This window comes from Equus przewalskii, chromosome 21 (genome assembly GCF_037783145.1).
Source record: "Equus przewalskii isolate Varuska chromosome 21, EquPr2, whole genome shotgun sequence".
Classification (NCBI taxonomy): Eukaryota; Metazoa; Chordata; class Mammalia; order Perissodactyla; family Equidae; genus Equus; species Equus przewalskii.
In genome coordinates this window covers 35,097,636-35,117,030 of record NC_091851.1, presented here as the reverse complement: position 1 = coordinate 35,117,030, position 19,395 = coordinate 35,097,636, and the positions used below count along the sequence as shown (strand labels likewise).

The 19,395-nt window shown below is 56.4% G+C and overlaps 1 protein-coding gene across 3 annotated transcripts in view; it reads left to right on the top strand.

Moving 5' to 3' along the window:
* The first annotated feature begins 16,441 nt into the window (after positions 1-16,441).
* Positions 16,442-19,395, top strand: part of CDH22 (cadherin 22) — a 124,092-nt gene continuing 121,138 nt past the window's right edge. The window contains exon 1 of one of the 3 annotated variants that reach the window (XM_070589334.1): positions 16,442-16,822. The gene's annotated coding sequence lies outside the window, so the exon portion shown is untranslated. Of the gene's footprint in view, positions 16,823-17,412; positions 17,594-19,395 lie in introns of those variants that run through there. The other 2 variants (XM_070589331.1, XM_070589332.1) reach the window with 2 other exon arrangements.

Sequence of the window (19,395 nt, the reverse complement as noted above, 5' to 3'; positions counted from 1 at the left end):
GCAAGTCCAGAGTGGAAGGACAGAGAGGAGAGAGGGCAGAACTCCACCAGAGCCTGTCCCCTCGTGACCCTAGAACCAGGCCCTTTACACATGTTACCTTGTTTCACCTTCACAACAGCCCCACGAGCCAGGGCAGCTCGCATGCCCATTTTCCAGACAAAGAAACTGAGGCTCCTGTGAAGTGCTTTGAGCAAGTTCTCGCGGTGAGAACCTGGTTGAGCTGGGATTCCAACCCAGTTTTGTCTAAATCCAGAAGCTGAGCCCTCAACGGTACGCTCTCACATGCAAGAGGGAAGCCAGGGCTTGGAAGTTCCAGCGAAGGAGGCCCTGGCATGAGGGCGTGAGCACGCGACTCCAGGGAAGGGGCCGGGCTGGGGACCAGGGCACCTGGGTCTAAACCTCTGTTTGGTCCAGACACGCTGCGTGATACTTCCTTTCTCTGATCTCAACGGCAAAATGGAGCTAACGATAGTGCCTACCTTACAGGGCGGCTGTGAGTATTACAGGAACTATAAATAAAACGCTTATCACACAGCCCGACACACAGTAGGTGCTCCATCAAAGCTAGCCATTGATTCCAAATGAAGTCACACCAGCCTCCCAGGACTGCCGGAGCAGCCCAATTGCCCTGCTCCATGGTCTCAGAGCTTGTCAGCGCAGGAAGCATCAAAGGCAATGCCCTCATCTTTCAGATGGGGAAACTGAGGCCCTGGGTGGAACAAGTGAGTGGCAGGGCCAGGACTCAGCCCCCAGTCTCCTGGAGGCCTCCCTGCCCCAGCCAGGGTGATGGTTCTCCTTCCAGTCTCCTTTTGCGCTGTCTGTACGCATCTGTCTGTCCGGCTGTCCCTCCCCTACGAAGCCAGCAGGATGGCTGACCCTGGCAGCCCTTTTTAGTCCAGCTGCTGGCAGGAACCAGCCTGAATGAATGCAAAGAGACCCCCCTCTGGAGGCTGCTCTTGCCGTGTCCCCTGTCCAAATGTTAATTTTGCCAGGGCCTTGATAAATCTTCCTGTCGTCTCCATCCGCCCGAGACATAGATTTCATCTTATTGAGAGGTGACACTTCTGCCCTTTGGTAGCAGCTATCACTTTCAGGTGGCGCCCAGAGTGGAGAGCAATGAAGAACCAGGCCCTGCTAAATCCCCTTCTGCCACCCAGCCTTTCCCTTACACCCCGTGAGGCCACCCCAGTTGAGACATCGTCACCTGCCCCTCCAGAAGAGGTCCCAGGGCCGCGCCCCCTCCCCTCGCTCCCAGCATTTTGGGGCACACCTGCACGTCTACACCTGAGGCTTGCTCAGGCCTCCAGAGCCACTTTGCTGTCAGGATGGCAGACTGGAGGAGCCATGGAATAACGTCCAGGGAGCAGCTCTCAACCACTGATTCTTTGGGGCTGGGGTGTAAGTACCCCAGCTCCCTCACCATTTGGGGGCGGATTCTCTGAGGTGTGAGTTCCACTCTGGCTCCCAGAATTCCCTGGTGGAGTTAAGCTCTAGCTGCCCGCTGTGGTAAGGGGCTTGATTGTGCACCCCTCATGGGCTGTCTCCCTTCCCCTCTACTTCCTCACCCTCCCTGCTGCTGCATCCTGGGAGCACCTCCCAAATAAACTGCTTGCCTTTGACTCCTCTTCTTTGGGTCTCCTTCTGTGCGTACCCAAACTAAGACACTCACCAAACATTCCTTAGCACTCGAGATGTAATGCACTCTAGTCAGCAATGGAGATGCAACAAGAGGTATGTTGACATTTATCGAATGCCTCTATGCAGAAGGGCAGCTGCTGACCTAATTAACCGGAACTCAATTAAGGATCCCTTTTAAGTAGCTTAAGACAAAGATCCCACTTTACAGAAGGAAAGTCAGAGACCCAGAGAAGAGTGGGGACTTGTGTAAAGTCACTCAGCCCAGGCAGGACCAGAGCAGGGCTCTGCATTCCTCCCCTTTCTCCCTGAAAGGGAAGCAAAGAGGTCAGAGACAGCTGCAGGGCCGGGTTCTGTGGCCGCCGAGAGTCCTCCGCCTCCTCGCCCTCATCTCTCCCCGTCCCCCTCCCCTCGGGGCCATAAGCACTGCAGCAGGAGAGGCTTGTCAGGCTGGCAGTGTCCTCGCCGCTGGCTGGACTCCCTTCATCTCTGCTCTGAAGACGCCCCGGCCCTGAGTGAGCAAGTGCCCCTGCGTCCTGTCAGCCACGTGGTCCTCCAGGTTAAGCCTGGCCCTCTTCAGGAAGTCCCCAGGAGGGACATCCAAGTACTACTGAATTGAAATAGCAATATTTCGTCATCTGCCTTACATTCCTCATCTTAATGACTCGTCTTCCGTCACTTCCGACTGAGTCAGTGTGTGCCCAGTGCTGGCAGGGAGGGGATCAGGGTTTGGGGCCAGATTCTGCCACTTGCTGTGTAACTCCAGGCAAGCTGTGTAACCTCTCTGAGTTTTTCAGTACGGGGGGGCTGTTGTGAGAAAACAACTAAATAATAAATGAAGGGTATTAGCATAGTATACAGGACATAGGGAGAGGTCAATAAAGAGTACCTGCCATTATTACCCAAAAAATGGGATTAATAATATCTACCTGAGGTTCCTTGAGAGGAGCTCACGACACAAAGCATCTGAAGCATACGGCGAAATAGCAGGGGTTCATTTAGGACCATCCTGGGGCAGGATCAAAAATGGTGCGGTGACTCAGGCAGGGGCATTCAGCTTATCTGTGGCCATGGGGTCCATCCTAGTGGCTCCAAATGCCCATCAGGGAGATGACCACCTCGTCAGCTCCCATCTGGGGCTGACCCCAGCCCCAGCCAGCCTTGGGGTGTGGTCCAAGCTGGGGATGCCAGCACCAAGGATGGGTGGGAGCCTGGAGCCCAGGAAGACGCACGTGATCAATACTAAACCAATCTCTTACAAGATTACCCTGGCCTCTAGTATCCAGTCATAAAGAAAATCACTCAGCACGCCAGGGAGACGTGAAAAATGCCAGAGATTACAGTTTGGGATGTTCCGAGTGAGAGTAAGTGAGTCCGGGATTGTTTCCTGCAGTAAATAATTCATCCACTTTAAATTTCATTTTTTTCTTGCCAACGCCTTCCCGCCCTCCTTCCGTCTCGCTGCCTCTCCCACCAGCTTCCTCTCAAGCCTGATCTCCCCACAGCTCCCACCCCCACCTCAGTCCAGGGCACCCCCACAGCCAGCAAGGGGCTCATCATACAAATGTTTCGAGTCTGTTAATGACACTAATCGTCTTTCGCTGCTAATTAGTAACACTGCCAAGAAAAACTTCTCTGTTACAGAGGCTGAGGCCCACCCAAGCAGGACAGCCTAGTTGGGGCAGCCATGGGAAAAGCCGCAGCTATGCTGGGCAGTAGCGCCGGAGCTGGGCATGGGGTATGGCACCAAGAAGAGTGAGCCTGCTGGACCAAGGGCAGTCTGGCCAGGGACAGCTCCCACCATGGAGGACCTTGTCCTCTGCCCCATCCTCTACAACATTCAGCGATGATGGCTGCAGGTGGAGGCTGGGACCACGCCAGGAGGCAGGGAAAGAGATCTGGCTAGTGATGGCCCCTTCAGCACTGAATCACCATGGGGACTTCAGGGCCTCCAAGTCAAAAGCATGGATCGACTCCAATCTAACAGTCAGTTCTGAGACCCAGGGCTCAGAAGTGGCTGATGGTGGGCACCTATGTGGAATCTCTTTGCACACCAGCAGCTGGGTCTCCAGCAGTTGACCGCTCAACAAGTAGACCCTGGGGAGACGCTGGGCACCCAAAGACACATCTGGCTCTGCCCTGATCTCCAGGAGCTCACAGCTTGGTGTGGGGAGATGTATAACAACAGTCAACATCCACTGAGCATTTACTCTGTGCCAGGCACTGGGCTAAGAACTCATGCACATTCATAGACTCCTCCCAACAACTCCTGGAGGTAGGTACCTTTTTGGTTTGGGGTTTGTTTTTTAATTTTTTAATATTTTTTTGGTAGTTAGTCTTCTTATCCCCATTTTATAGGTGAGAAACCTGAGGCACAGAAAGATCAAGTAATTTGTCCACTGTGACAATAAGGCAGAACGAGGATGTGAACTCAGCGAGCCTGGATCCAAAGCCCATCTGCTCTAACCACAAAGCCGTCAACAGAGAAGCCAAGGCAGTTGTAACGCGGTGTGAGCTATGCTGGGACAGGGTACGTGTCGGGGCTGCAGGAGCACAGAGGAAGCATGTCAAGACGTCTTGGGTGATTGGCGAAGGCTTCCAGGAGGAGGTGGGGCCTGAGAGAGCCTTGAGGGGTGCATAGGAGTTAGCAAGGGGAAACAGGCAATAGGAAGGAATTCCAAAAGGATAGGGCATTGTGAGCAAAGCGCAGAGGGAAGAAAGGGCAGAATTCAAGTGGTGTGATGATGTTTGAGGGTAAGGAGTGAGGTGGAGATCCGTAAGAGGGCAAGCTGGGGAGACCCAAGGAGCTGGATGTTATGCTGGGGACATGGGGAGCCAGGCAAAGAGAGCAGCAGAGAAGACCCGACTTTGAGAAGCTCCCTCTGGCTACAGCATGAAGGGGGATTGTAGAGGGAGAGATACAGGAGATTGGTGATAGGCCAGGAAAGGGCTGGCCAGGGGGTGGGCTCAGGCTGTGTGCTACTGGGATTGGAGAGGAGGAAGCAAACTCAGGAAGTGATTTGGAGGTAAAAGTGGGTGGAAGCGGTGATGGATTGGAAGTGGAGGTAGGAGAAGGGAGAGGGAGAGTCCAGGAGGTGGGACCCAGCAGGCTCGGGGCTGACAAATGAGGGCTGCCTCTCTCTGGGCCAGGCCTCTAGGGTGTTGGCACAGCTGCGCACTCAACCCCAGCTTGGGCTGTAGGGGGCCCAGCCACCAGGAGCCAACAAGGCAAGAAGCACCCAAAGCTGAAAGGGCCCCTGGCCAACTGTATCTCCTCCCTCTGGCATGTCAAATCCCACCACCCCAGCTTCATCCTCCTGGGGAAAGCATCGCCTCTTCTCGGATGGGAGATCATATGATGCCTTGAACTCCTCTTACAGAGCTGAACACTCAAGTTACATATGATCTTTTTCAGGGGCAGCTTTCTGGGGTTCCCCCACTGGGCAGAATAAATTGTTCCCTCCTCTGTGGTCCCAGAGTGCCTTGTGTGTTTGCACAATCCTGATGACCCTGGAGTGGTTTTTCTTTAGTCTGCCCGCTGCATTAGTCTGGGAGCTCCTGAAGGGGCATTGTGACAAGGGATCCTTTGGTTTGTGTTTTTGCAAATGAGGATGATTTCGCGTGAATGCATTTTCTCAAGTTATCTTCCTTTCTAGATTGTGAGCCCTCTGAAGGCGGTCTCTTGTCTTATTTTATTATCCGACAGTAACGTTGACTTTTTTTGATGTTCAGCTCTACAAATTTCAACGCATATATAGATCATGTAAGCCCTGTCTGAAGGCACTGTTAATTCACATAAATGGTATTATGCTATGGATCCTCATTGGTTTCTTATTCCCTTCATTTCGTGTTTTAAACACCCACACATGGCTGTCACTGTGTATGTGTCTTGTCTGTTGTACTAACAGCTGCCCAAACCTCCACTGTGTGTGTCCCCACATCTCCATCTACTCCCCCAGGCAGGGCACCCAGGGTTCCTCCAACTCCCCCGACCACAGACAACATGGGGATGAGCACCCTCAGACTTGTCCCTTGTGGACATGATGAGAATTTCTCAGGATTCTCAGGAGCAGAATCCCTGAGTCACGGGGTCAGCATGTAAATGTGATCTCTGAATCCCACATCATTCACACGGGTGTCCCAGCCCATCTTGGGGGATGACAGGTTATACAGAGCCGGCACGCACCAATAGGGCTGTCCCAGGTGTTAGAATGTTGACACCCTTCCACTCTGGTGGGTAAATAGCTGCTTCCCTGTCTTCTGAGGCTCCCAAGGGTTCAGCCCACCTCCTTGACCCCCAGCTGCTCCCGGAGCTCCTGGTTTTTCCCAAGATCCAGCAAGTAACCGGTTATACTTGACCCAGCAAGGAGCTTCAAGGTCCTACTCCAGTTCCCAATGTCCATTTCCGACTGTTACATATTTCAAATATCATCCTTGCCCATAACACTGTGTAGGGGAAAGAGCTGGAGAAGGGCCCCAGAGGTTGAAGATCAAGTCGTCCCCAGCAAGTCTCTGGCAAGCCCCGTCCCCTTACTGGATTCCCACTAGATGAGACCAGCACTGCTTGTATAATCCTCACGGCACCCCTGAGAGATCGGGAGTGGTTCTGCCCATTTGACAGATGAAGAAACTGAGGCCTACGGAGTGGGAGTGGTCACACAACAAGTAAGGGGCAGAGATGGGACGCAAGAGAGTTTGAAGAGGGAGGTAGGCCCCAGTCCCATCATGCCTTGAGGGGTCTCCACTCCATACCACACCACATGCAGTAAAATGCACCCACCCGCCCTCCCATCCTTTATGCAGGAGTCAGGGAGAGGTGAGCTGAATTGCAGCTGACTACTTGGCACAGTGTTAGCTTTCGTAGACATTTAATTAAACACTCATTAATTTCAATTTTGCAGTTTTCTTTTTGAATTTTGAAGCTCATCACTTTTTTTTTCCTTTCGGCTCTCTAACTTTTCTGTAGGCCCTTGACGAGAAGACTGAGGGCCCTTCTGAACACCTGACCATCACGGGAAGTACTGGGCCCTAGTCTGTCCCTCCGTCTCAGTGATGGGCCCTTGGTAGACCCCCCTGGAGCTGCAGTCAACCTGGGCAGGAGGGGGGAGCAGAGATCAGTCAACTTGGGGTCCTACACTCAGGGGCCCCACCTCTGCCTCTCAGACTCAGCATTCCCAAAGGCGAAGGTTCCCCAGGCCCTGAAGTCTGTGCTCAGACAGCCTGTAGGGGCTGACACAGGGATCCCCGAGGCCAGCATGTGGGGGGCGGGGGGTGGTAGGGGGTTACTAGGGGAGGCTGGAAATTATGAGTGTTTTTTAAAAAAATGTGGATAAGGGTAGGGAGGAGCGGGGGCCTGGAATGCCAGGATTCCAGGGTTAGAGCCCTGGTCTGGATTAACAATAGTGTCAGCTAATACCTACATCTGTTGGGCACCTACTGGATGCCAGGCACTGTATTCCCATCTTCTTATTTAATTTTCATGACCCAGTGGGAGGGAAGCTGGGCAAATTGGCAAAATACTTAACGCCTAGTACAGCATGTGTGGGTCCATCAGGACACTCAGTACTGATGCTGGAGCAGGTCCTCAGGCCCCCAGAAGAGTTGGCCTTTAGTTTCTGGATCATAGGGAGGGGAGGTGCTTCTAGGTGAGACCAGGGAAATAGCAGGAGAGAGCACTGGGTCCATTGACTATTTCCCGACCAGTATGGAAGCATTGCAATGTTTTAACAAGCCCCGCTGGATATCAGTTCAGATTAGAGGTTCTATTATCATCATCTCCACTTGACAGTCAAGGAAACTGAGGCTCAGAGAGATGCAGTGACTCACCACCTCTAGTCGGGAGGAGCTGCCTGAATTCAGACCTAGGTTGGGCTCACTCCAGGGGGCAGACCTTTAATCTTTAGGTTTCTAATGTTTAGCTACTTTGTCCCAGCCCAGGGAACTCACATTCTGACTGTTTCCTCTTCCTCCAAAAGATGTCCTCGCTGCAGCCTCCAGCTCAAAGGACAGCAGCTCAGGCGGGAGGAAGGGAAGGGTTAATTGGGCAACAGCCCAGGGCAGGCATGGCACCGTTCTCAGCCCTTGCAGCCGCTGGCACCTGCCCTAGCCTTTCATCTCCACAGGTGCCAGGAGAGACAAGCTGGAGCCGGGCCGCCAGGGACCCAGCAGTGAGCGTGGCTTCCCTTTGATGCCCGTTGAGGCTGCCTGCTCTGAGCCCAGAATCAAAAGCAGGCAGCAGCGGCCAGTGCCCCAGGGTCCCCAGGATGGAAGCCTCTGGCCACCCCCTTCTACCTGCCTGGCTTGGGCCTCTACCGGGGCTCCGCTTTCGCCAGGTTCTCGGGGACCAGTCAGAGCAGGAGAGGGGCTGAAGGAGGCTCAGGGCCACAGGGGAGGAGGGAGAACAATGTGAGGCCAGGGCACCAGCCGCTCAGGCCCAGGCCAGGCCGGGGGTGGGGAGTGAGTGGGCGCCGGAAAAGCACAGAGCTCGAGCATGGCCTTTCCCTGAGGCGGGTGCAACCTTGCGGGGCTCAGGTCTCAAGGTGAGAGCTGCGGGGGGCCGGTGAGGAAAAGCAACAAATTTAAAAGGAATTAGTCAGGAGGAGGTGACAGGCCCATTCTGAAGCAAGATGAATGGGTTTCAGTTGGCGAAAATGATTCTAATTTATAATCTGCTTCTTGCTGCCGCTCGCCAATTAATTCTCTATAGATACATAAATAGGCCGCGTGTTTGCTCTGCTTCAAACGTAATAAACATTACACTCTGTCCTCTTCTTTTGTGCCGGTTCCTGTCACAGCATTAGGCCCCTCAGCTAATTCCTCACACCTGTCTCTGCCACTCAGGGGAGTGGGGCTGAGACGGGAGGAAGTGCCTGGCTGCAGGAAACTCGTGGCACCGGTAGATAAATGACTGATCCAAAAGCTGCAGGCACGTGCAGCCAGGCTGGGCTCCCCACTTGCTCTGGGAGAGGCCCAGGCAGGCAGGCAGGGAGGAAGAGAGGGAGGAGGGTGGGAGGGAGGGGAGTCCCCCATCCTCCTCTTGAGACTCCCCTGTCACAAACTTTGGGACCATTTTCCCAATGAGAGAAGGAGGGAGGGAGGGAGGCAGAGAACCAGCTGTCATTACTCTCTGTCGTCCCATCACTGGCCTGGGGTTTCCTGGTTCTTTCTCAAACACTCCATGCCCAGCCTGCTCCTTTCTTCATCTTTCTCACCCAGCAGTGAGAGGTTTCCCAGATCCCCCTTCCTCAAATGGGAACCCCCTCTTCAAAACTTCCTTTCCTCTTTAAATCTCTCCTTAGCACTACCACCATCTGACAGCCTATTTATTTTATTAATTTCTCCTATTTATTGTCTTCCCCAACTGGAATAGAAGTCCATGAGGGTATCCTGTGCTCACTGCTCTATCCTCAGTGCCTGGCTCATAGTAAACGCTCGATAAGTGTTTGTTGAATGAATGAATGAATGAGGTGGGAACAGGATGGGAGGGAGCAGCAGATGAGACCCAAAGATTGAAATGATATCTCACTCCAGCTCCTCAGCTCATCATCTTCCTTACTCCTGAGAGGCAGGGAGGTGTTGGGGAGGGGTAACTAGCCCCAGGTGACACAGTGGGTTAGCAGTGGAGCGGGGACCAGGATTCCAGTCCTGGGCTCTTCTCTAAGGCATCTCAGGCCAGGGCTATACAAGAATTCTTCCAGGTGGCATGTTGAGAAACTGAAACTCAAGGAGGTGGCATGACTTGCTCAAGATCACACAATCATCTATTCAATGAAATGACTGAGTACTTACTGTGTGCCGGGCATGGTTCTGGCAGATGAGGAGGCAGCAGTGACCAAGACAGACAAGATCCCTGCCCTCACAGGACTTACAGGCTAGAGGGAGGGATGGACGTTGGACAGCTTAGCAAATAAATGTAAATATCAGGAAGTGGTAAGAGCTCAGAAGATAAGTCAAGGTGAAAAGATAGAGAGCGATGCAGGGGTGGAGCGGGAGGGTGCCATCCTACTTGGGTGGTCAGGGAAGTCGTGTAGAAGAAAGAGTCTGGGCAGAGACCCCACTGATGAGAAGACCACCTTGTGAGCACAGAGCAAGGCCAGGATTTCCACTCACATCCGTCTGCTCCAAAGAGTGTGTTCCTCCCCAATCAAACCGTGTGGCTACTAAGAATGAGCCTTCGGGGAGGAGAGACGTGACAGGGAGGGGACTAAAGTGAAGCAAGAAGCCCTCACTCTGAGTGGACGACATGTGAATTGGGGCTGGAAACCTGGGTGGGAGGTAACCCATCGCAAGGGATGGGGCAGGGGCCTCTAGATGGGGGACACCGCGGGAGCAAAAGCCTGGAGTGGGACGGCGGCATTCAGCAGAGCTAAACTGGCTCTGGGGGAAGGTGGGCGCAAGATCTGATTTGTAGGGTTTGCCAGTTTTCATGGTGTAAATACTCTCAACATGGCCAATTTCAAGGGCTTGCAAAACTGGCTTGCAAAAATTCCTGAAAAAATCTAACAATTGGCTTTGATGAGCCAGTGTGAGTCAGCTCCAGGACACCACTGCTTCAGGTCTCAACAGCAGGCTGGCTAGACAGCATGCTTATGAGGGAAGAGCAAGAAATGGTTTGAAAAAGTATGCACAGATCAGAGAATTCAGGGCCCTCGGTCAGCATGAAATTATCCCCTGCTGCTCCTTTATTTTACAGAATAGAAAACCAAGGCCAAGAGAGAGCCAGGGACTTGCCCAAAAACACACAGAGAGTTGGGGCCAGAGCCAGGACTGTGGGGAGATCTCAGACTTCTCAGGGTAGCTAGCTCCCTCTCTGATGCCTCTTAAGGGTCATGATCCCTGATGGCCCCATCAGGCCTGACTGTCAAGGACTCCACCACCACTTCCTGGAGCAGGGAGAGGGAAGCAAGAAGGGTGTTCCAGGTCCAATGGAGTGCAGAGGTGGCAGAGCTTAATGCCACCTGGTGGGGTGATACTTAGGCTGGGTTTTGAAGGATAAATAGGAGTTTTCCAGCAAGACAAAGGAAGAAAGAGATCTCCAAGAGGCAGGAATTGCTTTATAAAAGTTCAGAGTGTGATAAGAAAACTAAAAGTGTCTGGCATTACCAGGATGCAAGAAGGAAGCAGCAAGAGATGAAGCTGGAGAGGCGATGCCCTGCTCCTCAGGCTAAAACAAAAATGGTGCGCTTCCAGGCAACCACAGAGAAGCTATTTTTAGATGGGTCCTCGTGTCTTATCAGAACCAGGTGAGTGTGATGCTACAGCAAGGTCCACCTCGTCATGGGTGAGGGCCCGCAGTGAGGGAAGGCCCAGGTTCCGTGGCGTCACACCTTTTTTCTACTGGTGCTCAGCAAGTGGCTCACCCCATGGTGGGTCTCTCCCCTGGGCCCCTGCTGATCCCCCTTCCCCTCCTGCTGGCTTCTCTGCTCCAGGCCAGGAATAGAACCTCACATCTGACAATTCTCAGCAGTGTTTAAATTTAATGGGTCTTCCTGCTTTTTTCCTCCTCAGCACCTGAGCTGGGCCCTCTGCAGCAGCCCTGGGGAGAGGCAGGTGAATAATTCAGAGAGGGTCGAGTGTTTGAAGTTAGGGGGCCCAGTGACAGGGCTGTCTCACCCTCCCACTCCCGGGAAGGGGCTTCAGGAGGGGTAGTCCAGGTGTTCAGGCCTCTTCTACTCTCTCTGTGTCTTTAGGGCTTTTCAGGAAAGCTCGGGGGAGCCCCATGCCCGTCTCCAGGCAGCCACCTGCAGCTCGAGGCCTCGGGGCTGCAGAAGCTGTCTAGGGCTGATAGGAAGGGAGAGGAAGAAGCAGAAGGCTGGGGTCTAGTCCCAGACTGGGGTTCCAGGAGCCAGATCTGGGAGCTGGGATGCACGCAGACATGGAGGTCTCGGCCTAGCCGGGCAGCTCCACAGCCCCTGCTGTGAAAACGGGCTCCGGACCTGGGGCCCTGTCTGCTGTCCATGGTGCTGCCGCAGTTTGGGTCCCAGATGGCCGACCCGGACTTGCACCAGCTCTCCCTGCCCAGAAGTTCCCCTGGCGCTGGGCTCCGTCTTCCACCTCAGCCCACCCTACTCCTGCAAACAAAGGAGGCTTTCAGTGTTTTAGCTTTGGCAACTTTCCAGCCATTTTCATTCCTTCCTTCCTTCACGCAAGTATTTACTGAGCATCTACTATGCGCTGTATCTACGGATGCAGGGAGACAGCAGTGATCGATCAGATTCAGTCCTTAACTGCCGGAGCTCTGCCCCATCCTTGTGCCCACTTCCTTGAGGAGAAAGGGGGAGGGGGAGAGGGACCCCGGGCTTCAATCCCTGTTCTGCCCCTTGCTTGTTCTGAGTCCTTGGCCAGTCACTTTCCCCTCTAAATCTGGGTTTCCCCACCTGGAGCATGAGGCTGAGCATTCCACTTTGCCGAGTTGTCGTTATCCTTATTAATTACAGCAAACGCTTATTTCAAGTGTCTTACGTGGATTCGCTCATTGTCTTCACCCAGCCCTTTGACGTAGGCACTGCTATCATCACCCCCCACCCCGCTTTACCTGCGAGCAAACTGAGACGTGGAGAGGTGAAGTCACTTGCCCAGGATGACACAGCCGGTAAGTGGGCTGGCGGGATTTGAACCCAGACAGTCTGGCTCCAGGATGAACGCGATGAGGCGTTTGAGCGCGCAGCGGGCGCTTGGCGCGTGTGGCTCCCCCGCGGGCTCGCCGCCGCCTCCCTCTCCCACCGGGAGGCTCCGCCGCCGCAGCCCTCCTCGTCTCTCTCCGGCGGGGCGGCCCCCCCTCCCCGGAGTCCAGCCGCCCGCCCCGCCCCGCCCCGCCCCTGAGCTCGCGTCGGCCCCGGCAGAGGAGGCCGGTCCGCAGAGGCGCAAAGCGCTGGGAGCCCAGGGTCAGGGGCCCTCTGTCCCCATCCCCGTCCCCGGTGCCTTCCCGGGAGGGGCTGGGGTGCGCCCTGACTGCCCCCCCCACCGCCCCCCGGCGGGCTGGAGGCCCCAGTCGCCGCGCTGACATTTCTTTGGTTGTTCATGTCACGGCCCTTCAGTCTGCGCAGTTTTACAAATGTGCTGGTGAGATGAAAGGCGCCGGGAACAGCGACTGGAGAGCAAGTTCGGAAAAGCTTTTAACTTCCAGCTCCTACAGACAAAGCGAGAGGAGGGGGAGGGAAGGAGGGGAAGGGGGGGAGATGGAGGAGAATAGAGGAAGAGTAGGGGCAAGGGGGAAGGAAGGAAGGAGGGAGGGAAGGGGAGAAGAGAGAGGAAGGGAAGGAAGGAAGGAAGGAGGGAAGGAAGGAAGAAGTAGAAGGAAATGTGGGGAGAAGAAGGTAGAAGGGAAAAGAGAGGGGAAGGACGGAGAGGATGGGGACAGAGAGCCATAGCAGGACAGGCAAGGGGAGACTGAAGGAGGGGGACAAACAGAGATAAGAAGAGACAGAGAGACCAGAGAGAGGGAGACAGAGAGACTGGGAGAAGGTGGACAGATGGAGACAGAAAGGGATGGAGAAAGACAGACAGAGATATGCAGCCAGGGAAAGAGAGAGAGAGAAAAAATAGAGGGACACGTAGAAAGAAACAAAGAAGGAGACAGACACTCAGAGAGAAAGGGTCAGAGAGACCCACAAACACTGATGGAGAGAAGGAGACAGAGACAGAGGCGGAGGAGCTGAGAAGGGTGATCAAGTGGACAGTGGGCAAGAAGGTAACAGACAGAAAGAGATAAACAAGGAGACAAAAAGACAGAGCCAGAGCCGCAGGTGGGGACAGAGAGAAGTGAGGCCATGTGGGCTCCAGCCATATGTGAGCAAGTGCAGAAAAGGAGAAAAGAGCCAGGGGAAATGGCAGAGCCTGGAGCTGGGAGCAGCCTGCCCCCAGCCATGCCCTTCACTGACACCTGTTCAGACTCTCCAAAGGTGCCCCAGAGCAGACCCTACTATTAAGGTGTTCAGGCTAGAGCAGTGGTCCTTAATTAGGGGTGATTTTGCCCCTCAGGGGACATTTGACGGTGTCTGGACACATTTTTGGTGTCACAACTAGGGAAGGGGGGATGCACTACTGGGATCTAGCTCATAGAAGCCAGAATGCTGCCAAACATCCTACAACGTACAGCACAGCGCCCCCACAACAAAGAATTATCTGACCTAAAATGTCGATAGTGCCAAGGTGAAGAAACCCTGGGCTAGACGGAGGGGACACCCGTGGGCTCAGGTGACCGCTCCAAAGGAAGAGCATGCTCAGTGCACCAAGAGGGGGCTGGACGCCCTTCCAATGGAGGTGAACGGAGGACTCTCACAAGCCCCTTCCCCAGAAGCTCCCCCATCCCATCCCTACCCCTGGAAGATCGTGTCTCCCTTATTTGTACACGCACAGGTTCAGACCTCTAACGAAGCATCTAGAATGAGCTAGGCATGTTACTTGTCTGGGGCAGTACCGCACACCAGGTCAGTGTGCAAGCTCGGGTCCCAGCCTGCCTCAGTTTGAATCCCAGCTCGGCCACTTGTGTGACCTTGGGCAAGTTTTACAGTTTCTCTGTGCCTTGGTTTCCCCATCTATAAATGGATAAGTTGGATGCTGCGAGAATCAAATGAAATAATCCATGTGAAAGACCTAGCACAGGGCTTGACATATGGCATTGCTCTCTAAGGTTAGCCCTCGTCACTACTGGCTCATTGGATCTACAAGTTAATGCTCAGGCTTGCCCACCGTCACACAGCCACAGTGGGCAGAGCTGCTCTCAGCCCAGTGCTGCCCAGGGCTTCCTCTGTCACACTACACAGCCTCTTGCTGCACCTGTCACACTGCAGCTGAAGGCCCTGCTTACCTTCTCCCATGGCCTAAGTGCCATGCACCAATCTGATCTCACCACTTGCAGCTGCCTGATCTTGACATTTCAACACTCTGTGCCTCAGTTTCCTCATTTGTAAAACGGGGCTCATACTAGTATCTGATTGTTTCAAGGACTTAAAGGCAAATTCATGGCACACAGTAAGTGTTCAATAATCACTGATGGTGACCTCAACGTGTGCCCAGAGCCTGGCATAGTGCCTGACACAGAGTGAATGCTCAAAGGTTTGTTGGAGGAAGAAAGAATTAGAGATAATGGTGGAAGTGAGTCTGAGAAGAGACGTTGAGGGAGGGAAAGCAGAGATGGGAGAAGAGAGAGATCAAAAGAAAGATGTGTGAGTAATTCATTCAACAAACATTTATTGAGCACCTACTGTGTATATGCAGATGTGAGAGCAACGGTGTCCCACCCCAGAACAACGTGTGCACAATTAAGTAGGTCTGACACCTGCAATGAATAGTACAAACCAGGAGCTGGAGGGAGAGGATGGGTGGGAGGGAAACCGGAGCAAATGGCAAAAGTGAGTGGAGGGGAGGGAGAGAAGAGAAAGTGAGGAGATGTATCTGGAAGGGCTGGCCTCTGGTCTCTCAAAGCATGAAAGAGTGGAGGCTAAGAATAGAGAGGAGAGGGGAGGAGAGAGATGGAGAGAAGAGGACGACACAAAGGCAGGCTGGGAGAGATCAATGAAGGGGAATAAACCGAGAGAAGGACTTAGGGGAGGGAACGGGCTGGCGTGATGGAGAATAAATCTCAAAATAAATAAAAGAAAGATAGAGTGTAGTGGGAGGGGCCGGAGGGACAGCCAGCAGGAAAGGGATTCCAATTGCTAGGGAGAATGAGAGGGGAAGGACCAGGGTGTGGGGATGGAGGTGGAAATTAGGGAAGGAGGCAAGGAGCAGAACGGGGTGAGGTGGAGCCTGGGTCCCTGAGGACCCACAGAGGCCCTGGTGGATCCTGTTTCCTCTTTGCTCTGAACTTCAGCAGGTGATCATATACCATTATGTGTCTGGTCAGTGACAGCATGGCAGCACAGAACGAGATGGCTGTCCTGTCTCCTGTTATCCTTCACCCACTTATCCGACAGCCCTTTGAGGGGCTCCTAAGGGGTCCCCCAACCCAAGACAAAGGGTGGGTCTATGGAAGTCACTGGTCCTAGTCCACCATCAACAACCCCATACTGAGAACTCGGGGGTCAGGAGTCTCCTCAATTAGGCCTCAGCCTAGAGAGATGGGACTGAAGAGAAAGCCATGCAGCCAGGAGAAAGAAACTGGGCTGGGCAGAAAAGACCCCAGGCAGCGGGCTAGCTGGATTTCTAAGAGGATGGAAAATGTGGCCTGGATGGTGTTTCAGGGCTTTGCGAGGGCGTGGGTATTGGTAGGCTCTGGAGGCCAAGGTGGCGCTAAATTTAGGACGGGGTTGTCTTACCTGCTTACTTTGTTGGTTGCAGGCATGTCCAGCGTCCCCACCCCCCCCCACCCCCCAAGAAGAGGAGAAGCCCCTGTTCTCCTCCCAGAACACGACCTCATATTTCCCTAGAGACTGGGCCCCAGCTTCTGTCCCTGTCAGTGCGCAGTGATTGCTTCTGAAACTGGTGGGTGTGCGCAGGGGCCTTCCTGGGCAGCCAGCCAGGGGCGGCCCCTGGAGAAGCCTGCCCCCACCCTTGCCTGCACCCCCTCGCCTCTGAAGCCAGGCTCCTACAGTAGCGGGGGGAAATGGGAAACCCTAGACACAGTAAAGTCAGGCGACAGAGAAGGGTCGGGTCTCAAACTGGGGCCTTCCGGGGAGCTGCCGGGCGGGGAGGGAGATGGTCCCCCTCCTGGGGGCGCTCCCTTCGCGCGGATCTGGGGTTGGAGGAAGGAGGGGCACCGCCCCCCGGGGGTTTCCTGGGACCCGGCAGCCCGTAAGATGGAGAGGCCAGCCCCTCCCGGCGGGGGAGGGGCGCGATCCGGTGGGCGGGGGCCGGGGCTCCCCGGCTGCGGGGGCCGGGCCCCGCGCCCGCCTGCGGCTCGGCGCGGCGCGGCGCGGCGCGGCGCTCCTGCCTGGCGGGCGCTGCATTCTCCGAGTCTCCACCAGAGGCTGCGGGAGGAAGGAAGGGATCCGTCCCTTGCACACTTCCCCCCTAGTCAGACACGCACACTCCCTCGCTCCCGCTCGCTCACTCCCTCGCTCTCCCTCGCTCACACACACACGCGCGCACACGCCGCCGCGGCTCCCCCTCTCGCGCCCGCTCCCCCTCCGGCTCCTCCGGGCGGCCGCCGGGCTCCGGACTCGCCCGCCCGCCCGCGCCGGGGCGCCCGCCGCACGCAGCGTCCCGAGGCGGCAGGACTAGGGGGAGCCCCGGGCCGCTCCCCGAGGTAAGAGCGCGAGGTGCCGCGGGAGGGGCGGCCGGATCGCCTCCGAGGGGAGGCTGCCCAGCAAGGAGGGAGCCCCCTGGCCGGCGGGAGCGGCCCGGCAGGCGGCGCGGAGGGCGAGCCTCTCGCCGCAGGGGGAGCCCGGGTGCCTGCGCCCGGCCCCCGCGCGCCCCCTCCTCTCGGCAGGGAGGGCGGGGAGGGAGTTTCCCACGTCCAAACTTTCCCCGGCGCGGAGCCGAGCCGCCTCTCGGCCCGGAGCCCGCGGCCCCCACCCGCCCCCCTACCCCGCCCGCCGCGCGACCCGGAGCCTCCGCGACCCCCGCGGGCCGAGGGGTGGCAGCGCCGGGGGCCAAGCCCGCGCGCCGAAAGGGGCTGGGGAGGTGGCGCACAGTCTCAACAGTGGGGCCGGGACCCAGGCGTTCCTGGTGCCCCTCCACCCCCTGCTACCGGGGCTCGGCTCCCGGGCCCCTCCCAGAGGCGGGGTCCGGGGCCGGGAAACACCGAACGGCGCGAGCGTGTGCGCGCGGGTGTGTGTGTGCGAGGTCGTGGCGCGTCCGGGGGCACCTAAGAGGCAGACTCAAAGCCGCGGCGACACGCACGGCTGCGGCCACCTCGGGGGGAGGGGGAGAGCTGGTCCGCGGGGACGCCCGCCGGCCCCACCAGCGCGACCCTGCTGCCCTCTGGCCGTCGGGCCGGCTCGCGGACAGGTGGTGAGAGAGGGGCAGCGCTGCCCTCTTCCCTAGGACTCAGCTACGGGAGCACTGTCCCCTCCACGTAAGAAGGACAGGGCCCGACGGCCTCACGTCCAAAGGGAGCGCCACTTGGGACTGACCCTCGGGGAGGGGTCGCCGGGGCGCTGAAGGAGGAGGTGATCGTGTGCGCGGGCTGGGTGCCGGGCGGCTCGCGGTGGGCACGGTCCAGACCCGTCTCGCACGTGCCCCGGATTTGACCTCTCCTCTCGCTCTTCTCCGGCGCTGTCAGGCCCCGGCCCCAGCTGGGGCGCGGCTGGACACCACCAGGCAGGGCTGCAGCCGAGGAGCTAACCCGGAGTCCCCCGAGGTCTCCCCGAGCTGCAGGGGCACCCCCTGGCGGTGGGCAGAGAAGCCGCCTCTTGAAGCCGGCGGAAAGCTTCTTAACACTCGCGCTTCTGGGAACCGTCTTCTCCTCTCCTGCTGCTCGGGCCTGGCGGGGGGTTGCGCATGCCAACTCCGTTTTCCGTGGGTCTGATTCCAGCTCTTTCCGGGTCCCGGGGGCTGGCCAAGGTGCCCCCAGCGCAGGCAGCGGCTCATTCGAGGGCTGCTGCCCGCCTTCTATCGCCCCTCCAGCAGGGTTCTGGATCCGTCCTCTTCTCCACCCAACCAGTCAGCGCCACGACCCTCTGTCGGCACCAACACTGCCTTGGAACCCAAAGGCTCCTTCCTAACGTCATGCCCCTCTGTCCCTCATTAGTACCCCCATCCTTGTCCTTCTTGCCTACTCTGCCCTTTAATCACCCCTATTCTGCAGCCCTTTTTGGAATTTGGCCTCCACACCCAGAATGACATCCTTTGGTCTTTGCCCATCTATGGCCATTTCCTCCTCCACCCATCTTCCATCGCGCCTGCCTCAGTTTGTTTCTGCAGCATCACCTGCCCCCTACCCCTCTCCCGGCCTCATCTACTTCTCCACTCCACTCCACCCCTATTCGTCTCCCTTCCCCAGTGTCTGGGACGCTCCTCTTACACTCTTCCTGGAAGGGAAGGTCCACATTTAAACACTGCCTGCCTCCTGGGGGTGTCTGCGTGCCCCTCTGGGACCACCCTGCCAGCCCCCCTGGGGCAGATGCTTTGCAAAGCCAATCAGGTATCTCTCAACCAGGGGACAGCTGCCCCTCCTGAGCGGCCCTCCGAGCGGACTCCTGGAGATGGGGAGCCCCCCTCTGCTCCTCCAGACTGTGGGCACAGTAGAGACCACCCGAGGCCCCTTTTTCACATTTTAAAGTATTGGAAACAGAGGCCTGGTCACAGGGCAAGCTACATCCAGAGCCAGAACAGGAACCCCGGGGTCCTGACCTCCAGCCCCACCAGCTCTCTTTATATGTTGGACAGATTTGAGGGGAAACAGCATTTTCTTGCCTTCATGCTGCAAGCACAGCAGGAAGACGCCTGCTTAAACGCAGCAAGAGGTATTTAGGTTAGACCCCCGTGCTCCCAGGCCAGCATCTGGGGAAAGCTGTTGAAATGCCTTTGGTGGAAAAGCCAAAATAACAGACACTGAGAATGCAGCTTGGCTCCTAACGGTGTGGTGTGACCCCCGGCAGGTCGCAGCCCTTCTACAAAAAGTGTGTGTGCGCGGAGGGGGTGGCTGTGACCTCAGGACATTTCTGGTGGTCTGGAATAGCTGTGGCTGGAGGCGAGACTTCCAGCTCCCCTGCTGCTTCCCCAGGCTCTGGTTTTTCCCAGGCCTTTGTGGGAGCCCTGCCTCCAAATCCTCCTGAGATGGGGCTGGGCTGACGCCGGGGCAGCCACCCCAGGAGGGCCTGTCTCCTCCGAGTTAGCAAAGTTTGGAGCAGCCAGTTTATTTACCACATGGGCGAT